The following is a 22,994-nucleotide window of genomic DNA, read 5'->3' as shown; positions in this document are numbered from 1 at the left end:
GGATCCACCTCAGTTCCTAGTCTTGGCAGTTTCAGTGTTTTCTACTTTTTTTTGGGGGGGGGGGGTGGGAAAGAGGTGGGGGGGGGCAACAAGGTGAGACTGGCAGTTAGCGGTGTAAATGAAAGAAGGCCTTCAAAATTCCGAAGATTCTTATACCTAGGCAAGCAGTCCATCAAGTATGAGGGCACAATAAAGACATGTTCAGATACACAAGGAAAAGAAAAGCCACCAGAAAACACAAAATGAACTTAGGATGTTTCTTAACAACTTTTGGAACATGCCAACCTTTCATCAAAACCACTGAAATTATTTGAAGTTAAAATATCAAAAAATACATGATATTGAAAGAGTGAACCAAAACACAGACTTCACACTCTCTAGTCCTCCAGCACCTGTTCAGACAGTGTTTGAGGTTCTCATTCAAAATGTATTGAGACATTTGAAGATTCCAAGCATGGAAGACAAATAAGACTTGGACCGGGTTGGCTTTCGGGGAGTTGACAGGGCAGCATGGAGGCCGACATGAAGGGAAAATGGCTAATAAGTCATCAGGGCATGACAGGGGCTGTAACGGAGAGGTAGGTCCCAGGTACCGTGGCAGCACAGAGAGACCGCTGCCCCACTCCACCTGGGGGTGCCGTTAGTGAGGTGGTCCATTTGAGCACAGTGTTAAGAGATCAAGTAGGAGTCAGATTGGGATGGAGGTCAAAGGTCCTGGGCGGATGGGGTCTGGATGGGAAGATTTTAGCTAGAAAGAACATCTGCAAGGCAAGGAAGCAAGAACTAGGATGTAATTCAACATCGCTGAAACATGGGACGTGAAGAATAGAATATAAGGCTGGAGTCAGGGGCAAGTTCAAGTATAGCGAACTCAAAATAACGAAAAGGAAGAGGACTTAAATGAGAATAGGCAAATGAAACAGTGGGAAGTGGTGAGGAAGGGTTGGAGATGGAAGGGAAATGGAATGTCTAGACCAGCACCCTCAGGATTCCTCTGCTGACGCCGGGAATTAATGCCTAAGGCAGGAGTGCTGACACAGGGAGGGAAATGCGATACTTAACAGAAATACCCAATCAGTTATTTGTAGGAAATGAAGCATCTATGTCAACAAGTCCTAAGAGTTAACACAACTATTCCAGACAGGTTGCTAGAAACAAAAATAGATGGGACTGTGTCTTGGAAATATGTCAAAGAGAATATGACTGGTGACATGGTGTTAAGGAAAAAACTGGGGAAAGTTTAAGCGGTTAACTCTGTTAATCATGGGAAATTCCCAGAAGGGATAAAGTTTTAAGGAAGGGTGAGATGAGATCCATCTCACTGGGGAAGTAACACTATTCCTGCCTTGGAGGTTAGGTTTAAAGCAAAGGACTTTTAATTTGGTTTGGATTTTTTTTTTTTAAGTATTCTTAAATTACCACTGCGTGAAAGAATCGTTTTCTGCAATAGGAATTTTTAAAATTCTATTTTAAATAGTGTAGTGCAACGTGTATTAAAATAATTAGAGGAATGGAATCCATAGGTAACATCTGATTAAAATAGTCTCTGTCTTATTCGGTTATTATGTTGGCCCCATATAATGAGTCACAGGGCTTTGTTTCCATTAAGTGACTTCAAGGTTATCATTTAAAAACAAACACTGTAACTGCTCGCATGTGTCAGCCTCCCTTTGGCTCCTTCTAGGACGTGAAGGTAGTCCCTGTCTTGACATTGGTTCCGGTTAGTGTGTCCACAGTGATTTGCATGTTATTAACCCGATTAGACCCGAATCCGTCTATGGAGAAGGGCTCCCCTGTCTCAGTTCCACCTGGAGCGCTGGCTCCTGTCTCCTAAGTTCCTCCTGAGCGCTGAGAACTTGTACTCTCGGTGAAATATTCAGAAAGGCAGCACGAGCCACCCTCCTCAAGGAGATGATGAGCTTGATGAAAAGAAATTCACAAGCTGCGTCCCCGCGCTGCACATGACCAGCCATGCTTGCTGGCTCCGCTGTCTGTTGGTTGTTGCTATGACTACGCAAAGCCGGTGGAACCCAATGAGCTGCCGGCAGCAGGGCTGAGAGGACCAGCCATTTTACTTATGGAAAACAGTGTGGCATATTCTGCTGAGCGTTACCCTGGAAGGAGCATTTAAAAAAAAAAAATCTATTCAGAGAAGAGCGGAGTGATGGGCATGGGAGGGTACAATGATCAGAGCCCAGCGCCCTGCAAGCTGCCGTAGGGACCGGGCTGGTGACGGCCGCTCCTATTAGCTGATCTGAGACACTGGAATGCAGCGAGATAATGCTGCATATCTGCTATCAGACGGCAGAAAAGGGTTTTGTCTCGGAAAGGCAAGCCTGCCCTGCAATCGTATCTCAGCAGCTCCCTAGCTGTTTAGCCTGAAAACTAGTGACCCCAAAGGAGGGCGTTACCGCCGGCGAGCAGGGTCCCCAGCGGCCGGAGCCTGCGAGCCGCAGGTCTGCAGAGCAGGTGTGTGCTCCATGGGCACTGGACTGGAACCCGGGCGGCCGCTCTCAGGTTCACCTGCTTCCTGTTAACAGATTGTTGGCTCGGAGAGCAGCTGCCCGCCCGCTGAGGCCGCCCCGGCTGAGCAGGAGGTCCCCGCGTGTGCACTGGACTGACAGAGGTAAGCTTTTTGCTTTTCTTAAAGCGTGGCGTTATCAATAACTCGGAGCAAAACTTAACCTGAAACATTTATAAACATTGCGTTGTCTGGTTTCCCAAGGAAGTATACACACACACATACACACACACACACACACACACACACACACACTTCCACAAAATAGTGTCCGAGGCACAGACTTGTTTCGGTGAGTTTAGCTTCTAGAAATCGGATGATAAAGCAAACAAACAAAAACATTACTAAATGTGCCTTGGGACTTGAGATAAATATTTACTATTTTAACAAACCATACTGGCTTGTCATTCTGGATAGTCTTATAACCAACAACCTTTCTCTCTCACAAACAATGGGTTCTTTCATGGACTGCACTTTGACATCTATGAAAAGAATTACGTGGAAAGTCAGAGGCTTGAAAATGGTGAAGCATTTGTTTTTTAGCCTCAGCACTGATGAGTTTTCACTCTTAACACACCTACTTACACTACGAACTTAAGGAATTCTATTCCGCAGGCAGATCCTAAGAGCCAGCGGATTTTGCACTTGCTTGCTCTGAACTGAGCCTCGGTGTGCTGTCTGGTTTGCTTGGGGGGTGGCTGTAAAACAAATAGTGTAAGTACTGGAAGCAGCTCACGCGTCCTCTCCCAGCGTCATGCACGCCACGCTAGCCCAGAGCACAACACCCCCATTGTGCACCTCGGCTTGGAATCCCAGGAAAGAAAGGAAGTGAGATCTGCACATTGAATTCAAGCGCAGCAACTGTATGTGCTGGTAAAACTTCTTCTATTGCACAGGTTTTTCTCCCAAGCAGATAGGTTTCAGAGAGAGAGAGTGAAACCAACACACCACACACCTCCTGCGAAGGTCGGACACTAATGTCTGCGGGGGATGTTTGCTGCCAATCGCTAGGTGATAATAGCACAGACTTTGAACTGCAGTAGGAACTGCCCCTTATGAGTGTTTCTCTGATTTATAGTCTCTTAGGAACAAAGCTGCTACTGTGGATTGAAATTGGTCAGTCAAATCGAAACCCTTGGTAAGGATGTGACCAAATAATGATGAATTATGTTTCAGCAGCATTTCAGCTTTACCGAAATCAATTCTATTGTTGGTCTACCAGGACTGTCAGATAATTTACATGGCTGTTGAAAATGTGTAAGGAAAACCGTTTTGTTGAAAACTTTGAATAAAAACCTCTACTAAAGATTAAATCTACCATGAAATGTCTAATAAATAGTATATCGTAAATCCTAGACTTACTTCTAAGAAATATTTTTTATTTGCTTTCTTTTTTCCAAAATGTGAGTGACATGGGAGGCACCTTTTAATTTTAAGTATAATAATACAATTTTCATTGCTACATCTGAGCACGCATCACCTATTTCACAAGTATGTCAATGTACCCCAAGATAAGAGAATTATAAAGTGTAGTCACCAATATTCTGCTTTAAATGTCACCAATATTCAGGATATAAAAACACAGACCAACTGATCTTAGAGGATCAAATCCAAACATGTAACAATGAGAACAAATAGGAATATGCCTATTGGTGTGTGAGAGACAGTGTGTGGGATAAAATGGAGAGGTGATGGCATGGTTCTTCACTTACGTTTAACTTAAAATGAACAGACTTAGTTTTGAGTCAAATTCTATAAATAAAAATAGCCAAAAGAATGGTTCTTTATAGCAGAATGAAAGGTAGTAAGACTTTCTCTTCGGTTGAATTCCCTTCAGAGCTTTGCACTGCAAAAGGAGTTCTCAGACTTAACACAGTGCAAAGACCTGCAGCAAGAAAACGATTTTGTGTTCGTTTTTCTCGGGGAGTTTTAGAAGAACTGGGTGAGGAAATACTTAAGACACATCTGCCTACCATGACACACGAACTTTATACCTGTGTTATTTTTCTACATTAGTAACCTTTTAAAGTGATATGCTATGAAAGATGAGCGTTTTAAGTTCACTTATGTCACTGTATATCAACATAGTCATTAATTCCACAACTTTGAGAATCAGATGCCGAGATATAACCCCTACATTTCAAGACTTTGCACTTTGGCTTCTGTCTATTTCTATAGCCTTATAAATGCCACTTTCCAACTCACCCGCTAGCATGTCGGATACTATGTAATTTCCCAAACATACTCTAGCAAACTTGTGCAAAGCCACCTACAGACTTTTTTCTAACGCGCCTCCCCATGCTTCGTAATCCAGCGAGACTGTCTTCCCGGACACTTCCTCGCCTTCCCCTTCAGCCACTTCAGAGCCTTCTGTCTACAGTTCTGTCTGCTGCCCCATATTGCACGTGTCTGCTTATGGCTTCCTGATTCTCTTCCTCTTGTATGTGCTTTGTCCAGCGTCCAGAACCTGGCATTCAGACATGTGCTGGTAACCTCGGCCTTCACTGCTGTCTTACTGGTTATTGTAAATATATGCTCAGTCTGGATATAGAAGCCCAATTATCTATTTTAGTGCCTTTTATCAGACAAAACTCAAAACATTTAAAAGCAGCAATGAGGCTTTCATTTTCCTGATATGAAAACATGACTTCAGGGTCACAATTTTGAAAAAAAAATGCTATAAATGCTCCATAATATAGCAGAATTTTCTGAGGGAAAATTTTGCAATGTGTAAGTTTTAAACAAAACAGGTTGAGAGCTTGAGTATCTGGAAGATGCTGTTGTTGTTGTTGTTTTTAATTTACAGCTATTATAAAATTTGCAGGGGAAAATAAATATACTAAGTTATCCCTGTTGGAAATCTGCTCTAAAATCAGACCATTAAAATGAATGTTGAATTGATAATAATGAATAGCTAATTGTAACTGAAGTGTTTATGGAATTGTTTTTCATAGTGAAGCCAGAAGAAAATCAAACTCATGAACTGGAAAGAGACCAAGTAACTGAAATAAAGTCTACAATCGCAGAATTTCTTTTCATTTTCCCACATACACCTGAAAGGTTACTGGTCATCACTGGTTCCATTATACTTCCCTGTAGAATCTGAGTTCCTGGGAGTAACTCTCCTGATACAGACATGCTTTCAGTTACAGAGACTTCCATCCTTTCTCTATTTGATGGCATGCCATTATATTTTTAAAATAAGCTTCAATTTCTATAGCTTTTTATAGAAAAACTAGGGGCGGGTCCCTCAGCCTGGCCTGCACCCTCTCCAATCTGGGATCCTTGGGGGATGTCCGACTGCCGGTTTAGGCCCCTGTGTGATGGGGCCTAAACTGGCAGTCAGATATCCCTCTGGCAATTTGGGACCGCTGGCTCCTAACCACTCTACCTGCCTGCCTTATCACCCCTAACTGCCTCTGCTTGCTGGCCTGGTCACCCCCTAACTGTCTGGAAGGAAGTCGGACGTCCGGAAGATGTCTGGTCAACCTGGTCTAATTAACATATTATTAGTATAGACTAGAGGCCTGGTGCACAAAATTCGTGCACGGGGGAGGGGGGGTGTCCCTCAGCCCAGCCTGCACCCTCTCCAATCTGGGACCCCTCAAGGGATGTCTGACTGCCCGTTTAGGCCCGATCCAGGTAGGGCAGTCGGACATCCCTCTCACAATCCAGGACTGATGGCTCCCAACTGCTTGCCTGCTTGCCTTCCTGATTGCCCCTAACCACTTCTGCCTGCCAGCCTGATCACCCTCTAACCACTCCCCTGACAGCCTGATTGATGCCTAACTGCTCCCCTGCCAGCCTCATTGCCCCTAACTGCCCTCCCCTGCAGGCCTGGTCACCCCTAACTGCCCTCCCCTGCAGGCCTGGTCACCCCTAACTGCCCTCCCCTGCAAGCCTGGTCCCCCCCAACTGCTCTCCCCTGCAGGCCTGGATCCCCCCCCCAACTGCCCTTCCCTGCAGGTCCGGTCACCCCCAAGTTCCCTCCTCTGCCAGCCTGGTCACCCCTAACTGCCCTCCCCTGCAAGCTTGATTGCCCACAACTGCCCTCCCTTGCAGGCCTGGTCCTTCCCAACTGCCCTCCCCTGCTGGCCTGATTGCCCACAACTGCCCTCCCTTACAGACCTGGTTCCTCCCAACTGCCCTCCCCTGCTGGCCATCTTGTCACGGCCATCTTGTGTCCACCTGGGGGCAGCCATCTTTGACCACATGGGGGCAGCCATCATGTGTGTCGGAGTGATGGTCAATTTGCAATTACTCTTTTATTAGATAGGACAGAGGCCTGGTGCACGGGTGGGGGCCAGCTGGTTTGCCCTGAAGGGTGTCCCGGATCAGGGTGGGGGTTCCCTTGGGGTGTGGGGTGGCCTGGGCAAGGGGCCTGTGGTGGTTTGCAGGCTGGCCACGCCCCCCGGCAACCCAAGTGGAGGCCCTGGTATCTGGGGTTTATTTATCCTATCTAATAAAAGAGTAATATGCAAATTAACCATCACTCCGCTATACCCACAAGCCACGCCCACAAGCCAATCAGGAGCGAATATGCAAATAAACCCAACCAAGATGGCTACCACCACAGAGAGCAGGAGGGAGGCATAGGTTTCCCTGGCAATGGAGGAAGCCAAGCTTTCCGCCTGCCCTTGCCGGCCTAGGCCTCCACTCAAGGCTACAAAGTTTCATTATAGAAGATACATAAATACCAACAGAAATGGCTGCCGCCCCGGAGCAAGCAGAAGACTTGGCTTTGCTCCAGGCTACAAAGTTTCAACTGTAGAAGATAAATAAACCCCAGATACCAGGGCCTACACTTGGGTCGCCAGGGGGCGTGGCCAGCCTGCAAACCACCACAGGCCCCTCGCCCAGGCCACCCCACGCTGATCCGGGACACCCTTCAGGGCAAACCAGCTGGCCCCCACCCGTGCACCAGGCCTCTATCCTATCTAATAAAAGAGTAATATGCAGATTGACCATCCCTCCAACATACAAGATGACTGCACTCATGTGGTCAAAGATCCTGCCCCCATGTGGACACAAGATGGCCACCACAAGATGGCCAGCAGGGGAGGGCAGTTGGGAGGGACCAGGCCTGCAAGGGAGGGCAGTTGTGGGTGATCAGGCCAGCAGGGGAGGGCAGTTAGGGGTGACCAGGCCTGCAGAGGAGGGCAGTTAGGGGCAAACAGGCTGGCAGGGGAGTGGTTAGGGGCAATCAGGAAGGCAGGCAGGCGAGCAGTTGGGAGCCAGCAGTCCTGGGTTGTGAGAGGGATGTCCGACTGCCCGTTTAGTGGGATCGGGCCTAAACGGGCAGTCGGACATCCCTGGAGGGTCCCAGATTGGAGAGGGTGCAGGCTGGGCTGAGGGACACCCCCCCCCCCCGCGCATGAATTTTGTGCACCGGGCCTCTAGTCTTCTATAATTGAAACTTTGTAGCCTTGAGTGGAGCTAAGCCTCCTGCTCACTTCGTGGCCGCAGCCATTTTTGTTGGAATTTATTTATCTTCTATAATTGAAACTTTGTAGTGGAGGCCAAGACAGGCCAGGGCTGCAGGAGCTTGGCTTCCTCCATCACCGGGGGCAACTCAAGCCTCCTGCTCTCTCCAGCTCCATGGCAGCTGCCATTTTGCTTGGGATTTATTTATCTTCTATAATTGAAACTTTGTAGCCTTGAGTGTAGGCCTGGGCCGGCCAGGGTGGCAGCGAAGCTTGGCTTCCTCCATTGCCAGGGAAACCCAAGCCTCCTTCTTGCTGCAGCTTCATGGCCGCAGGCATCTTGGTTGGGTTAATTTGCATACTCGCTCCTGATTGCCTGGTGGGTGTGGCTTGTGGGTGTAGGGGAGGTACGGTCAATTTGCATATTGCTCTTTTATTAGATAAGATTGCCATAATGTTATAATCAAAAACAAGAATGGGTCAGGAATTTTAAGATCTAATAAACATATAATGCGTTGTCTCTAAGACAAACCATGTAGAAAACAAAAGTTGTAATTAATATTGTATGTATTTTTATACATAAAGTAGCAAAGGTTGAGACTTTTAAATGTCCAAATGCTTAGAATTAAAAAGCAAATATTTAGGAAATCACTTAAATTCTTTCACATTATATTGCATAATTAACTTGTATAAAAAATTAAATATCAACTCTTAATTAGCATACTGTCCTTGAAATGTTTATTTTGGCTACCTTCCAGCTGATTTTAATATACAGTGTGCTAGTTAAATAATAACTAAAGTTGAAATTGGTTCTGTTCATCTTAAAGACGAGTCATATTTAATCAATTATTTTAAATTGTATGTAGTAATTAGATTTTAAACATTATTTTACAGTATTTCTGCATTATTTTTAATATACCTTAAGTAAGTTATAAAATTTGAAGGCCTAAATTACGTATAACTATTTTTGATATTCAAATGAAAAGAGTGTGCTCTTGATGCATTTTATAACATATGATGGTTTTAATTTTCTAAATGTTCCTCAAACTAATAATTTAGTCAAGGATATGTCCATTAAATTCTAAATTATCACTGCAAATAATTATATGAATATTTCCAAAATCTTTTTACCTACATCACTTTTTGAAAAAAGTTAAGATGAATACACTCGGCAATAAGGAAACACTTCTGGAAATATCGAGTTCTAAATATTGACGAATAAGAACTCTCAGTCCAGCTGAACCTCAGAGGTGAACTGACCTGAATAAGTGACTGAGAATCAGCAAGGGCAGGTTTTATTCTGAGTTCTGGCAGCACAGCTTAGCTACATAGAACTACACTACACTGCACTGGCCTTAGTCTTCAAACAGAAATGTCCTATTTACCAGCTAGGAATTGTAGCCAAAAAGAGTGATTTCCTCTTCCCCATTCAGGTCAGGTACTCATAGACCCAGCATTAATTCTGCACCTTTAGAAAAAACATTATTTGAGCAAAAAGTCCAGAAAGCTTTCACTTTTCCTGAATTTAACCGAGGGTCTTTAAAGAAACTTGTCTTACTTCAAAAACACTGAAATTTAGCAATATTCTCATTATATTTCCTAATTTATTTTTATATCCATGTGATAATTTAAGGGAAATTTATTTTTAATAAAGAACATCATTTGAAAATTTCAATGATAATTGAGGGGTTTTTTTTTTTTCATTTGAACTGTTGCCTACTTTTTAAATTTTTGATTTTTAAATTTAACCTAGATATTCAATTCTTATAACTCTCCTTTGAGATGTTTTCTCATAGTTGGTGTAAATTGCATATCAAACATACTTCCTTCTAATGAATTGTACCCTCTGCTTTACGTAGGAGACTTGGTCCAATGGGTATAGAAATCATTATTTTTGGGTTCCTTTTCCTAGTAAATTTTTTTCAGGAATGCTGAATGTGAAGGCAGCATAAACTTCTCAGGCTCCAAACCTTCTGGTGTCTTACTCAATTCACCATCCTTTACAGATTAATATGGTTTTAAGGACCAGCCACAGGAATCCAAAGAACTGTAACAAAACGGGCTTCTAACCAAGAGCTGCACCACTTATAAAAATTACAAGCAGGGGATCGCATGGAGAATGGCAACTTCATGCAAATGAGACATTCTAAGGGATTACCGGGCGTGTTGGAGAAAATGTATCAGTTCACACGTTTATTCTGTCCTCCTCTAAAACGTTGCAGTCCCTGTATCTAGTTCTATTGAAAGGAAGTTAGCTTCTTCAAAGACACGTGGTCCTCTAGGAAAGTTACCCAGTGTGGAGACAGCAGCCCCTTTGATAAAAAGCAACAAACTTTGGAATCCTCCTCCACCCATTAACAAGTCAGCTACTTCTGCCTCTGAATCGCACTAATATCAGATCTGAATGCTTTATAAGAACGTCCTACCCTTTACACTATTAATCAAACCAGTCTCAGAAAGCAGCGCTTGGTTGCTTTGAAGTGAGCTATTTTGTAGATCACCAAGGTGCCGTCACACCTAATGATTTCACTTCTCTGAGCTAAAGTTAACAGAGGAAAAGAGATTAGATCTCAACTCCAGCGGTTCTTGGCTAACTGTGTCATCTGGGGAACAGTCTGAGCACCTCTCAAACAAGTACACCTAATCTGTCCGATATATAATTGCAGTATAGTAAGTACTCTCCATTATATCCTGGGGGGATAAATGGGTTTTAAAAGAACCTGCCTCTCGACATCTAGATTCGGAACTTTATAGAACATGGCATTCGAGTAGTGAATTTGAAAAGTGATAACCACGTAGGTGTTCTGGAACAATGTGAATGGATGTGTGCCGTTTAATACACCTCAAGCACCAGCTTGAACCAGTTTAGATAAAAGGAGGTCACCAAGGTGGCGAGGGGCAAGAGGACGGGAAGAGTTACGGGTTGCTTGGGCAGGGTGAAAGTAACAGGGAGACTTGGCCTGCTTTGGAATAGCAGCTGGGACGTTGTAGGCACTCAGCAAACAGGTCAACTTATTAATATTCAGTGAGTGTGTGCTGAATGAATGAAGGGCTCCCTTCCCCTGGCGGTGTGCTAATGCTAACACGCTGACTAAAAGATGCTGCTTGAATGTAGAGATAAAGTGGTAATTTACAAGTTTTCCTGTTTTGTGCTGTTGTTCTTTCTAAATCATAAAACAGAGGAGAAGGAAAAAAGATGAAAACTAGAAAATGCTATTAAAAAAATAAAGTATAGGTGAGAAGCACTATATTTTACCAACGATATAAGGCAGGAAAAATAACCAGAAGCTTAGCTATTTAGTGACTAATTCAGACACCAGGAAAAATGTATTCCTACTCTCAACTTTCTTAAAGCCTCTGGTTACAGCCACATTCATCAAGTACTGCGATGGGCACTAAAGAGTTACCTTTCCCTTTTAAGTAAGCACACAACAGAAAAGTTTAAGCCTAGGGTCACAAAATTGAAGATCTTTATTTTGAGGCTTTAGGATATTTTAAACAGAGAATTCAGGACAGAAAGAAGTACCCATCAGGAAGATCTTTTCAAGTTACAAACCTTAAGAGCTGCTTACAGGGTCAATCAAAATAGCTGCTTCTGATTAAACTCAAGAGAACAACAAAAACCTGGTAACTAGGTTTCAATAAACTACAGGAAAAAATTATTCCGTTTCTTCAATCCAAGAGATACTGATAATACAAATTATGTGCATTTACTCTGTGCTAGCTACTGTCCCAAGAGCTTTATATATATATTCACTTTTAATGAAGGGTTTGGGAAATCACAAAACTTTGAAGGACATTTTAACTGGAATTTTCCAGAAGCATTCCATGTGATCTAAAATCGTTTCCCAGCCAAAACCGGTTTGGCTCAGTGGATAGAGCGTCAGCCTGCGGACTGAAGGGTCCCGGGTTCGATTCCGGTCAAGGGCATGTACCTTGGTTGCGGGCACATCCCCAGTGGGAGGTGTGCAGGAGGCAGCTGATGGATGTTTCTAGCTCTCTATCCCTCTCCCTTCCTCTCTGTAAAATATCAATAAAATATATTTAAAAAAAATAAATAAATAAAAATAATAATAAAATCGTTTCCCAAAGAGAGATTTAATGAACAACACATTGAGTTGCTCCTTCTTAGCGGCTCTCTTATCACTTGCACATTACAGTATCTTTTATCTCATTTCAATGAAGTTTTCCTATGTATCTGATCTTTCCAGAAGCACGTGAGCTCTTGGAGAAAGCAATAGTGTCTTCTTCCTGTTTTCACTCCTCTCATCCTGTCATGGGTATAGCCAAGAGTAAATGAGGGATGGCTAGATGGTTAACCCAAGGAGGTTGCTGTCTCAAATGTTGACAAATAAAATGCACAACAAGAAAAAGAGGTAGACTCAAGTAATGTAAACAGTATGTGGTTCCTTCATCATGAGAAAATTAATAGAGTCCACATATCCTTCAGTGTCTGTTGGTTTATTCTGTTGCATTTTTTTTATTTGTGTTTGGTTAGTATGCTTCTCATGTAAAATCCTTCTCTCAACTCATCAGACGTCCTCAACAGAGGAAATCACGACACAACTAAAGGTGACCTGGCTCGTTTTCACCACTTGTGACTTTCCCCCAGAAGGTAATCTTCTGAGCAACTTCATTGTATGTACATTATCCCTGGCAACCAAGAAAGCTACAAATGTGTGCAAAAGCATAGTTATCTCCTCTACCAGAAAAACGATTCTTCACTTGTTGAAAATACATCTGTTTGGGGAAGAGGGCTTTCTTAGGTTAATAACTCAGAGGACTGGTAATACATCCTGAATTCCTTGACACTGACTGTATTTAGAAACATAACTTTTCAGAGGCTCTGTGGTCTGAAAGCTGATTGTATCGATGACTTTTTTTCTACCATAGATTTAATTTTGTAAGACTAGCATAACGGATTTATTTACATCATAATTAATGTGACTTTTTTCTTGAACTTTAAAAAACACTCCCTTCTGACATGCACGGAGTGTTTTAATATATTTTAAATTAAATTTTAGATTTATTGGTAGCAGAGCGTTCCATCTCCCTTGTTGTAGAAATAAAAGCAACTGACAATGAAAGTCGTAAATAATCCAGTTCAGTTTGAAAATCACCTTCCTCTTGACCCAATGTCCCAAATGTCCTTTCAGTGCCTTAGACGGACAGCTCTCTGGTAAAATAATTGAACTCAATCCATATTTATTATGTGGTATGTTAACACATCCTAATCACTCTGAACCTTAAACTTAAGCTTCCTTTGGGATGCATTGAGAAAACATGCCATCAAAACTCTGGTTCACTCTTTTTGGCACTGACATTCACCTTTACAACTGTCAAGAACTGAAAGATTATGATCATAAAATTGAGTTTCCTGGGGAATATTCTGTTCATAAACTGCCTCCTTCGCAGTCTCCTCAGTCATTTTATTACATCAGCTTCTACCCCAGTCTGTGAGAAGAGGTACTGGTCCAGATAAAGCCTGAGACGAGGAGGAGGGGGCAGAGCTTAACAGCTAGGACCTTGAAGAACCTTGGTCCTCCAAGCATTTGTTACTGGATGGGGCCACTCAACCAAAAGAGCTTCTGAGTTCAGTAGGAATTAGGGAAAGCACTGATATGAAATTTCCAACCAGAAGTAAGGCATTTCTTAGAAATCTGTGTGCATGCTATCTGAGGCATCTCAGTGAGAGCATTTTATCTGGCCAACAAAGCAGAGAGTCTCATGTTGACTGACAAACATTTTGAGAAATGTCATGTCGCAAAAGGTCAGATTATTCATTGGTCGCTGTGTTCTTTTGGGAAATAAAATCAGAATTTCATCTGGCAAGAATAATGCCAGGTGACAAGTGATTCTAAGACTATCATCGAAATATATTTGCCCAACAAATACATCAGAGCTATAAGTTCATAACTGCCAAGTGGACTAGAACATCTAGAGTCACCCTTTCCTGTGCACGGGCTTGACCCCATACTGACTCTTCAATCTCTAACCTCCTGCTTCCAGACTTTGAAAGCTTGTTGTCTCACTTGTTGCTGTATTAAAATAAGGTAGCTGGTCACATCCTCTCTAATTTTAACTGCTAGCTCCTTGGCTGCTGAGTCTGTAGGAACAGGTCCCTTGGCCTCTCTAGACCTGTTTCGCACCCTATAGAGGGGAGATAATGATAATACTCACCTCTGAGGATTATCATTAGGATTGCATGAGATGATTATAGATGACTGGCATAGCACCTGGCACACCACAAACACAGAAGGAATTGTAGCCACACCTATTTTGGTCACCAGCACCAGGACCAGCCTCACACTTGCTAAGCAGTTTGGATTGATTCTTTTTTTTTTTAAATATATTTTATTGATATTTTACAGAAAGTAAGGGAGAGGGATAGATAGTCAGAAACATCGATCAGCTGCCTCCTGCACACCCCCCACTGGGGATGTGCCCGCAACCAAGGTACATGCCCTTGACCGGAATCGAACCCCGGACCCTTGAGTCCGCAGGCCGACGCTCTATCCACTGAGCCAAACCGGTTTCGGCGGATTGATTCTTTACAAGAAAAGAGAACCATTGAATTTCCTTTAAGTGGAGAAAAGTCATGCTCATGTCATGTTTGTGTGTTAAAAAGATATAACTGGTAACAGTATATCAGATGAAATGAAGAGAACAATAAATGTTTATAGAAAAGCAGTTTCCATATCTCAGGCAAGAGCAAAACAGCCATGAACTGAAAGAGGTGGATCAGGAAGAAAATCAGGAGTGATTTATTCAGTCAAGATTACTGTGTCAGTCACTCGCCTAAGTGGAATGCATCTAAAACAGTGACTGCCAAACAGTCCTAAAGATAGATGGTTCTACAGGAATCTTGTATGCATACATGCATGGCCCATGGGCACAGACAATGGGTGGTGAGGGCCTGGGCCGGGGGCGGGGGCGGGCTGGAGGAGGCCAATGGGGGGGCGGGGAAAGGGGACATATGATATGTAATACTTTCAACAATAAAGAATTTAAAAAAAAAAAAAAAAAGATAGATGGTTCTACCTCGGTGTGGTATCGAGTGAACAGAGATACACGACATGCACAGGAGCTCCAGAGGCACCGCTGAGGAAAGGGTGGGGACTAAGAGTGTGGTGGGTGTTGGTGTGGGACTGCGCTGAGCCACCACTACCACACAACAACCCGTGCTAAAGCCAGAGGCAGAAGGAAGTGTCCTCAGGACTTAGAGTCCTTAGGTATGGTTGGGATGCAGGGAGCCCATATGGAGAGCCAGAAAGTCAGACTGGGCAAGCAGACCAGAGCCAGATTGTGGTGTCACTGGGTCATACGCAGGTGAAAAGCCATTGAAAGCGTTCAAACTGGAAAGTGACATAAGGAGATTTCTGTTATAGAACAGCTGTGCTGGGGAAGGTGTTAAGGCTGCGGTGGGCTGAGATTAATCCCAAGGATTTTGTGTAGCAGAATCGTGCAAATGACAGGAAGGAAGGCTGAAAGCCTCCGCTAGGGCAGGACAATAGGTCTGGAGAGAAAGTTCTGGAATCAAGAGAGATTATGGAGTTAGAACCAAGAGTACTTTAGTATTCACTTGGGGATGGGAGCAGGGGAATAGTTTGATGACCAGGTTTCTGTCTTGGGAAAATCAGATCTAGGAAAAGCGTGTTTGAGGGAGAAGGTAGTGAAATTGGTTTGAGACTTTTTGAGGTGAAGAACATTTAGGGACATTTAGGGGAAATAGTTCAAAACATAGTTTAAAAAGGAAAGGGGGATATCTAGACCAATAGAAATATAGTTTAAGCTGAAAATTCAAGCCACACCTATAATTTTAATTTTTCTAGTGGCCACATGAAAACAGGTAAACAGAAACAGATGACATCAATTTTTAGAATATATTGTATGTAACCCAATATATCCCAAATATTATGATTTCAATAATCAGCATAAGAAATAGTAATGACTTATTTTGCATTCTTTATGTGTATGTGTGTCTACAGTGTGTGATTTACACTTATAACATCCCTTTTATTGAATTTATTGGGATGACACTGGTAAACAAAATTATACATGTTTCAGGTGCACAATTCCACAACACATCATCTGTACACTAAATTGTGTGTTCATCACCCTAAGTCAAGTCTCCATCCATCACCATTTATCCCCCCTTTACCCTCTTCCACCTCCCCTACCCTCATTCCATGTACAACATCTCAATGCTAGCCAGCCACAGTTCAGGTGCCCAGGAGCCACCTGTGGCTGATGGCATCACTTTGGACAGTAGAACTCCAGACCTCCGCAGCCTGTGAAGGACATACCTACTTATGAGTGACCAGGATCAACATCTTCTATGAAGGTGTGAAGGGAGAAAAGCTTCTACGAAGGTGCAGGGAGGGGAGGGGGAGAATAGGAAGAGCTTGTGCAGAGGCAGGAGAGATGAAGGAATTGCCACAGCTGTTCCTGACCTTGATCTGTCTTTCAAAGATGTGGGATGTGAGACTGGATTCTCAGAAATTTGGGGAGACTTTGATGATCTGTGTTGAACTTTTTTTTATCCAAACCAGCCACTGCTATATAAAGTGCAGAGCCCAGGGCAAGATGAAAATGGAGAATCCCTTATTCAACAATGATTAATAATTTCAAGATGACAACCACAGAGCATTAAGCCCAGAACCTGGTCCTTCCAAGTGCACTGTCAGGTGCAAATGCTCAAGTCACAGACCGTGAAGCCAACCCCGCATGCAACTTGTATTTCAGGCATTATATGTGAACACTCTTGCCCTTTAGGACTCACGCTGGGTGTCTAGAACAAGACCATTAGAGATTTTGAACTGGTGTGAGGCATCATTTTCATTATTGGCAGCCACACCCTCTCTGGCCAGAGGAAAAGCTGCTCCTCCTTGGGCCGGGGTGCTTGGGATGCATGAATCCTGCTATAGCCTTCCCACACACCCCACAGACGGCACCTCAGTCATGCCAGAACCTCATCATCCTGAATCCTGCTTCATGTCGAGGGCGTCCACCGAATCCCCAACCTGGTAGGGGTCTGGCAGCTTCTCACTAACATTGTCCCTTCTAGAAAACCCTCTCTCCCCACCCCTTCCCCTGGTAAGAGAGTTTCACAATATGGAAATCAGAAGAGCGAGGATGGGGAAGTAGAGCTAGGGAACAGAGCCGGGAATTCCCTCCGATAACCAGTGTCACTGAGAGCCTGGCGTGGGCTCTGCTTTTGCAGGTCTAGCTCCAGGCTCATGTTTGAAGGCACATTATTTGGATTCTTGTGTTTTGGAGCTTTGTGTGCATGGACCCTCCCTACCTTAAGAAGGTAAAGCTCATTATCAATGTCAGACTTTCCCTGCATTGCATTCTATGTGAAAGTAGGGATCTGTCTGATTGAATAGCAGCAAGCACCAAGGTGGCCCCAGACATCCGTAAACATTAGTGTGACGCCCACGCCCCCTACTCCGGTCTACTTTCATTCTTCCTCTTCATCCATCTGACTCTCCTCCCTTCCCCCACCTATCTCACCAGCCTAATGTCATTTCTTTATGGGGTTAACATACAAATCCTGATTATAGTTAAAAGTCATTTATTATATAATCCTGATTATGGTTAAAAGTGTCATTTATCATTGTCCATACACAATTTGATGTTATTTATTCTTGGTTGCTTAGTTTTAACAGTCAGTAAATAAGAGTGTTTCTTTCTTTTGAAAAAGGAAACGTGAATTATTTTCTAGTGTTTTGAGATTTCATAACTGTGTTTCCCTTTGTACTGTGCCTTGTCAAGGACACGGTTCCCCCGATTCTGCATGAAAGTCCCTCTGATGTTTCAGGAAAGGAGGGATCAGACAGGGCAGGAGTCTACGGGGACAAATAGAGTGAGGTCCAGTCATGAGCCTGGCCTTCATGGACATGCAACTTAACATCTTTCAACCACAGGTTTGGTACCTGAAAAACGAGGATGTTGTGCCCAGATCATAGAACCGTTATTTCTATTATATGAACTAATTCATGCAAAGTACATACAACAGTGCCTAGCACATACCTGGCTCTCAATCAAGGACATCTCTGCCCTCAGCAAGCATCTCCTGGGATGAGAGAAAAATGGGGATGTGGCAGAGATCTTGACATAATAAAGCTTGACTGGGCCCTGAGCAAAAACTACATAAAATAAAAATTAATTTCCACAATAGGTAAATAATTCTAAAACTTCTTACCATAAAATCCACCAGGCTTTCAGTGATCACACAGTTCTTAAACTTGAAGTTTAACTTAAAACTCAAGGAATCTTCTAAGAGAGGCTAACAACACACTCTGTACCTTCTGGCCTTGCCTGAATTACAGCAGACCAAGGCAAGCTAATCTTTGGACCATAAATTATCAGAGTATTAGCTGCAAACACGACATTAGGATAGAATGGGGAGATGGCTATTTTTAAAGATCCTAATGGCAAATGGCCATCCTGCCATTTACTATGTTAATAGAGAAGAATTTTAATTAATCCTGCCATGCTAAAGTACTTGCTTAAGAATACATTATATCATCTTTTTCCCAAAAGATTGACTTGCTTAATTATGTTTTTCTTGGGCTGATCTAAAATTAATCTTCATGTTACATGGTGTTGACCTACAAGGTTAGTTAAGAATGCAAAATAACTGTAAGTATTCTTGTAAATAATAATAATAGCTACAATTCATTGAATGCATACTGGGGCAGGCAGCTTGCCAAATTCTTCAAATACCTCGCATTGACCGTTCACAAAAACACTCTGATGAGGCTATTATTCTCATTTTATAGAAGAGGAAGCAGGCTCTGAGAAGTTAAACAGCCTGCACAAGGTCACCCATGTGAGGAAGGTAGGGTTCAACTCTAGTCGGCCAGATTCCAAACCCTGAACGCTAACATTTTTCTAGACTGCCTATTTGTGGGAATTACAGATCAGCCAAGAGAAAATGTTATAACTCCCATTTCATCATCCGCTCTACAGTTTTGTTTGGGGCGCTATGAAAACATTTACTTACCAGAGCACACCACTTTCTTTATTGTCTAAGACCAGAAACAGCGCAACAACAAAAGGAGGTAGGGAGGAATAGGTCGTCAATGATGGTTATTTCTTTGGCATGAGATTGTGGATGGTTTCCTTCTTTCGGCTTGTCCATTTTTTCTACTTCCACATTAAGTTATGAAAATTTCTAAATAAGAGGTGCCCGTGGATGGGGACCAAAGGACATTGGTGTGGCACCAATCCACTTTACACATCTATTGACAACGTTACAATATGAAGCAATAGAAGTTGAAAAGAAAACAAAACCTCTGGATATAAATATTTTATCGATTTCCTTTTTAAAAAACATATTTTGATTGATTTCAGAGAGGAAGAGAGATAGAAACATCAATGATGAGAGAGAATCATTGATTGGCTGCCTCCTACACGCCCCACACTGGGGACTGAGCCAGCAACCCAGGCATGTGCCCTTGACTGGAATTGAACCCGGGACCCTCAGTCCGCAGGCCAGCGCTCTATCCACTGGGCTAAATAGACGAGGGCTTGATTTATTTTTATTGTAATGCTGTGCCTGCACTTTGATTTGGGAGGTCTTTTGGAAGGTGCAGCCCTGGAAAACGGACCAGCCAACCTGAGTCTGTGCTCAACGGCAAGGGTCCTGTTTACCAGCTGAGATGGTGTTACCTCCGGATTAGGAACGATTAGTTCTACTTTGGAACCCAAAACAGTTCAATTGGAGTTCGAAAGCATTAAGAGTCTTGTGCCTGTGAACATGCCGAACAAGTTCCCTTTGTTAACAACTGCACTTTGATCTGAAAAAGAAAGTGGCCACTCTGGGATCGTATATTTTTGGGGCGGGGTGGGGGGGGGAGGAGAAACAATCTTATTTTCTGCACATTTTTAAAGAGGACCTGGTATGATTGATAGCAAGTGTGAGCACTGATGTTTACGTTAAATTTCATTGCATGGGTAAGTCCTAACAGACTCAGTAAAAGAAACCACCCAAGGCATTTATACTGAGAAAAACTAGCAAAAAAAAAAAAAATCCAACCATCATCCTTAAAGCATCCACTGTCCAGAATGCCTATGTAGCCTGCCTTGCCTGACTTTGCTCATCCACTAACCCATCTCTCACTTCTCACCGGCAGGAGGGAAGCTGTACCCCAAGTTAGGCTCTGACCTCTGTGAGCAAAAGAGATATACTTGCCCTCATGGAACTCACCCTCCCCGGGTCTACTTATACTTTGTACCTGAGGCTACAGTGCCCAACTCATGAATATAGGAGCCTTATAAACACAACATATGAAGTTTTTCCTTAAACAGTTACTGTATCCATAAATGTTTTTCTCCTATTTTGTTCGCATGGATGGAAGTGGTGAATTTATGCATCCCACCGGATGATAATGAAATGTGGCAAAAGACTACTCATTCTAATTTAAACAGATTTCGTTTCTAAGTTGTATTGAAAATTGGCATACTTTTCGGGATTAGTGCTTAGAAAAACCTCGAAGGTTGTTTATGAGAAATGCCGTGTCAGTAAGTGTCGTTACCAGTGGCAAACGGCTATGCTCTTAAAAGCACATCAGTAGCTTTTATTACCTTTTCCCTGCACTCATGGTTTTCAACTCAGTGTTCACATTCTTCAGAGGATTGATACTGCAGACTCTTTATAGCCAAGTACCACAATCGGCTCTTCTTTAATTTACGTGACGTGGAAGAGAAAAGCAATCTCTATGATACAGAGTCAATGCCCAGTTAACAACAGTGGCTCATTTCAGGAAAACAGGAGCTGGGGACCTCGAGTTGTGCCCCAAATTAATAGTCAGTTGTTAACATTCTTGACATTAAAATGCTAAAGTTGCTTTTACATGAAGAGACCCTCTCTAAGCGTGATGGTGCAAATGAATGGAGTTAAACACGAGTCTGTAGCTATCTTGACTGTCAAAATTGAAACAATTCCAATTTTAGCGTCACTCAGCTACTCGGTGTCTTGTAATAATTCCCGACATTTATAGTCCTTATCTATTTTGGACAAAACCATTAGCACATATCCAACAGATGAAATGACAAAGATACATTTATTTTCCTTGTTGAGCCACAGTGATTATCACGTAAGTGAGAATCAGGACTGTTTTAGTTTAAATGCTCTTTGTATGTGAGTCTGGACACTAATCAGTATGTGTTAATAGACTGATTTACTTACCTCATTGTGTTTGTGTTTTACATCTTACCCCAGGCTAGTTCCTCTTAGAACCCAGTTAACAGAACCACTGGAGCAGTGAGTGCAGATAAGTAATAAGAAATAGGACCCCAAGTCTCCTATCTCCTCCAAGTCTGTGAAACTAGAGCCATGTTTCATCAGCTTAGAAATTAGCCAGGACCATTCATAAACCTTTTCACCACAGAAGGTATATTGTTTCCTGTTGAAACAGAAATGGCAAACATAGCCCATGAGAAACTGCTCACTTTGATTTGGAAATGGTGCAAGACTTTATAGGTATTTCTATGTGTAGGAAGAAACCTCAAGTTCAAAACCAACATCCCAAGGCATTAAGACAGTGAGAAGATGGTTGACAAGCAAGAACAGCAGCAAAATCACATAACCGTTCCTCACTGTGTACATTTTCAAGAATTCTTTAATAGTTAAAAAGGAGCTTAGTGAAATATTGCATTAAAAATCAAGACGATTTAAATGTTATGTTTGTCTTGAGTGATTCTGTTGTAAGAAATTAATGTATTCTGAAGGCGCTGCACAAATTTATCCTTTAAAGACAAAAATAGAGATGAGTTTGTAAATAAAGTTATGATTTTCATTTGTAAATTTAATTATTTATAGTTTGTACTTTTATATATCCTATATAATATAATTAATATATGTACATGACTATATACACTAAGTGGCCAGATTATTATGATCTCTGAATGCATAATAATCTAGCCACTCAGTGTATATCCTGTATAATAAAAGGCTAATATGCAAATTGTCCCCTCAACCAGGAGTTCGACCAGCAGGCAGGCGGGCCAACCACCCATGTTCCCTCCCCCCCTGGCCAGGCTGGCTGGACCCCACCCATGCACAAATTCATGCACCAGGCCCCCCTAATATATATGTAGGTAGGTAGATAGATGATAGATAGATAGATAGATAGATAGATAGATAGATATACACTGAGTGGCCAGATTATTATGTGTTCAGAGATCATAATAATCTGGCCACTCAGTATAATATGTAAATTATTATAAATGTAACATAACTGATTGGATAAATTATATTTAGGAAAATGAAATTATTGTGACTATTTTTAATAAGTTCTGCATGAGTATCTTTATATTAAGTTCAAAGTCGGATAAGCTGTAGTGAATGAGATGGATAAGAGTAGGAAAAAGGCAACAGCATTCATTTCCTATGAACGTGCAAGTACCTAACCGTCCTCTCAAGGCAGCACAAAACTAGCTTTAGAGATGGACCTTAAGCTGATCTTTGAGGGTAAAAGCAGGGGGTGGGGGGGGTGGGGAGAGCAACACTATGTTCCTTGGAAGAATAAACTCACCACAACAAAGACAACCTGCCCTGGTCTATTCCTGTCAGTCAACCAGCCCAGAGCATCACCGGAGCCCTGGGCCGCCCTGGGAAACCCGGAGCCGTGTCCGCACCGGCTCATGTTGTTCAGTTTGTAGGTTGCAGTGTTTGTTGCTCCTTGAAATTTCCAGCACCTCTGTGGTTACCCAAAATAGAATGTGGTGCCGAAGTTCAACCTGGAGTCTCAAAGGCGCATGCGAACGGGCACAACGCTCTTAAAAAGAGGCCAGGTGGCTAGATCTCAATCGGTAACACGAAAACGGAGTTCGCGTTACGGAATGGTAGAGCCGCTGCAATTTATAGCTCAGGTTTGGCCACCAGTGATGGGCACCATTCGTTCAGACCTTTCCAATTCCTTCTTCTCTTACCCGACATTGCGTGTGCACATCTAAGGGTGACCTCAATTTAGTCCTCTTTATCTGTCCTTGCGGGTAGCATTCATTACAGGGTCGAACTGTGAAACTTGCCAAATAAG

At 42.7% G+C, this 22,994-nt stretch overlaps 1 protein-coding gene across 3 annotated transcripts in view; it reads left to right on the top strand.

Moving 5' to 3' along the window:
• Nucleotides 1-2,057: 2,057 nt before the first annotated feature.
• The window catches only part of SORBS2 (sorbin and SH3 domain containing 2), a 207,745-nt gene continuing 186,808 nt past the window's right edge, over nucleotides 2,058-22,994 (top strand). For all 3 annotated transcript variants that reach the window (XM_080661539.1, XM_080661533.1, XM_080661538.1), the window contains exon 1: nucleotides 2,058-2,626. The gene's annotated coding sequence lies outside the window, so the exon portion shown is untranslated. The remainder of the gene's footprint in view (nucleotides 2,627-22,994) is intronic.

This window comes from Plecotus auritus (genome assembly GCF_963455305.1).
Source record: "Plecotus auritus genome assembly, chromosome: 3".
In the NCBI taxonomy this organism is placed as follows: domain Eukaryota; kingdom Metazoa; phylum Chordata; class Mammalia; order Chiroptera; family Vespertilionidae; genus Plecotus; species Plecotus auritus.
The sequence above is the reverse complement of the archived record's forward strand: the minus strand, read 5'-3'. Positions and strand labels throughout refer to the sequence as shown.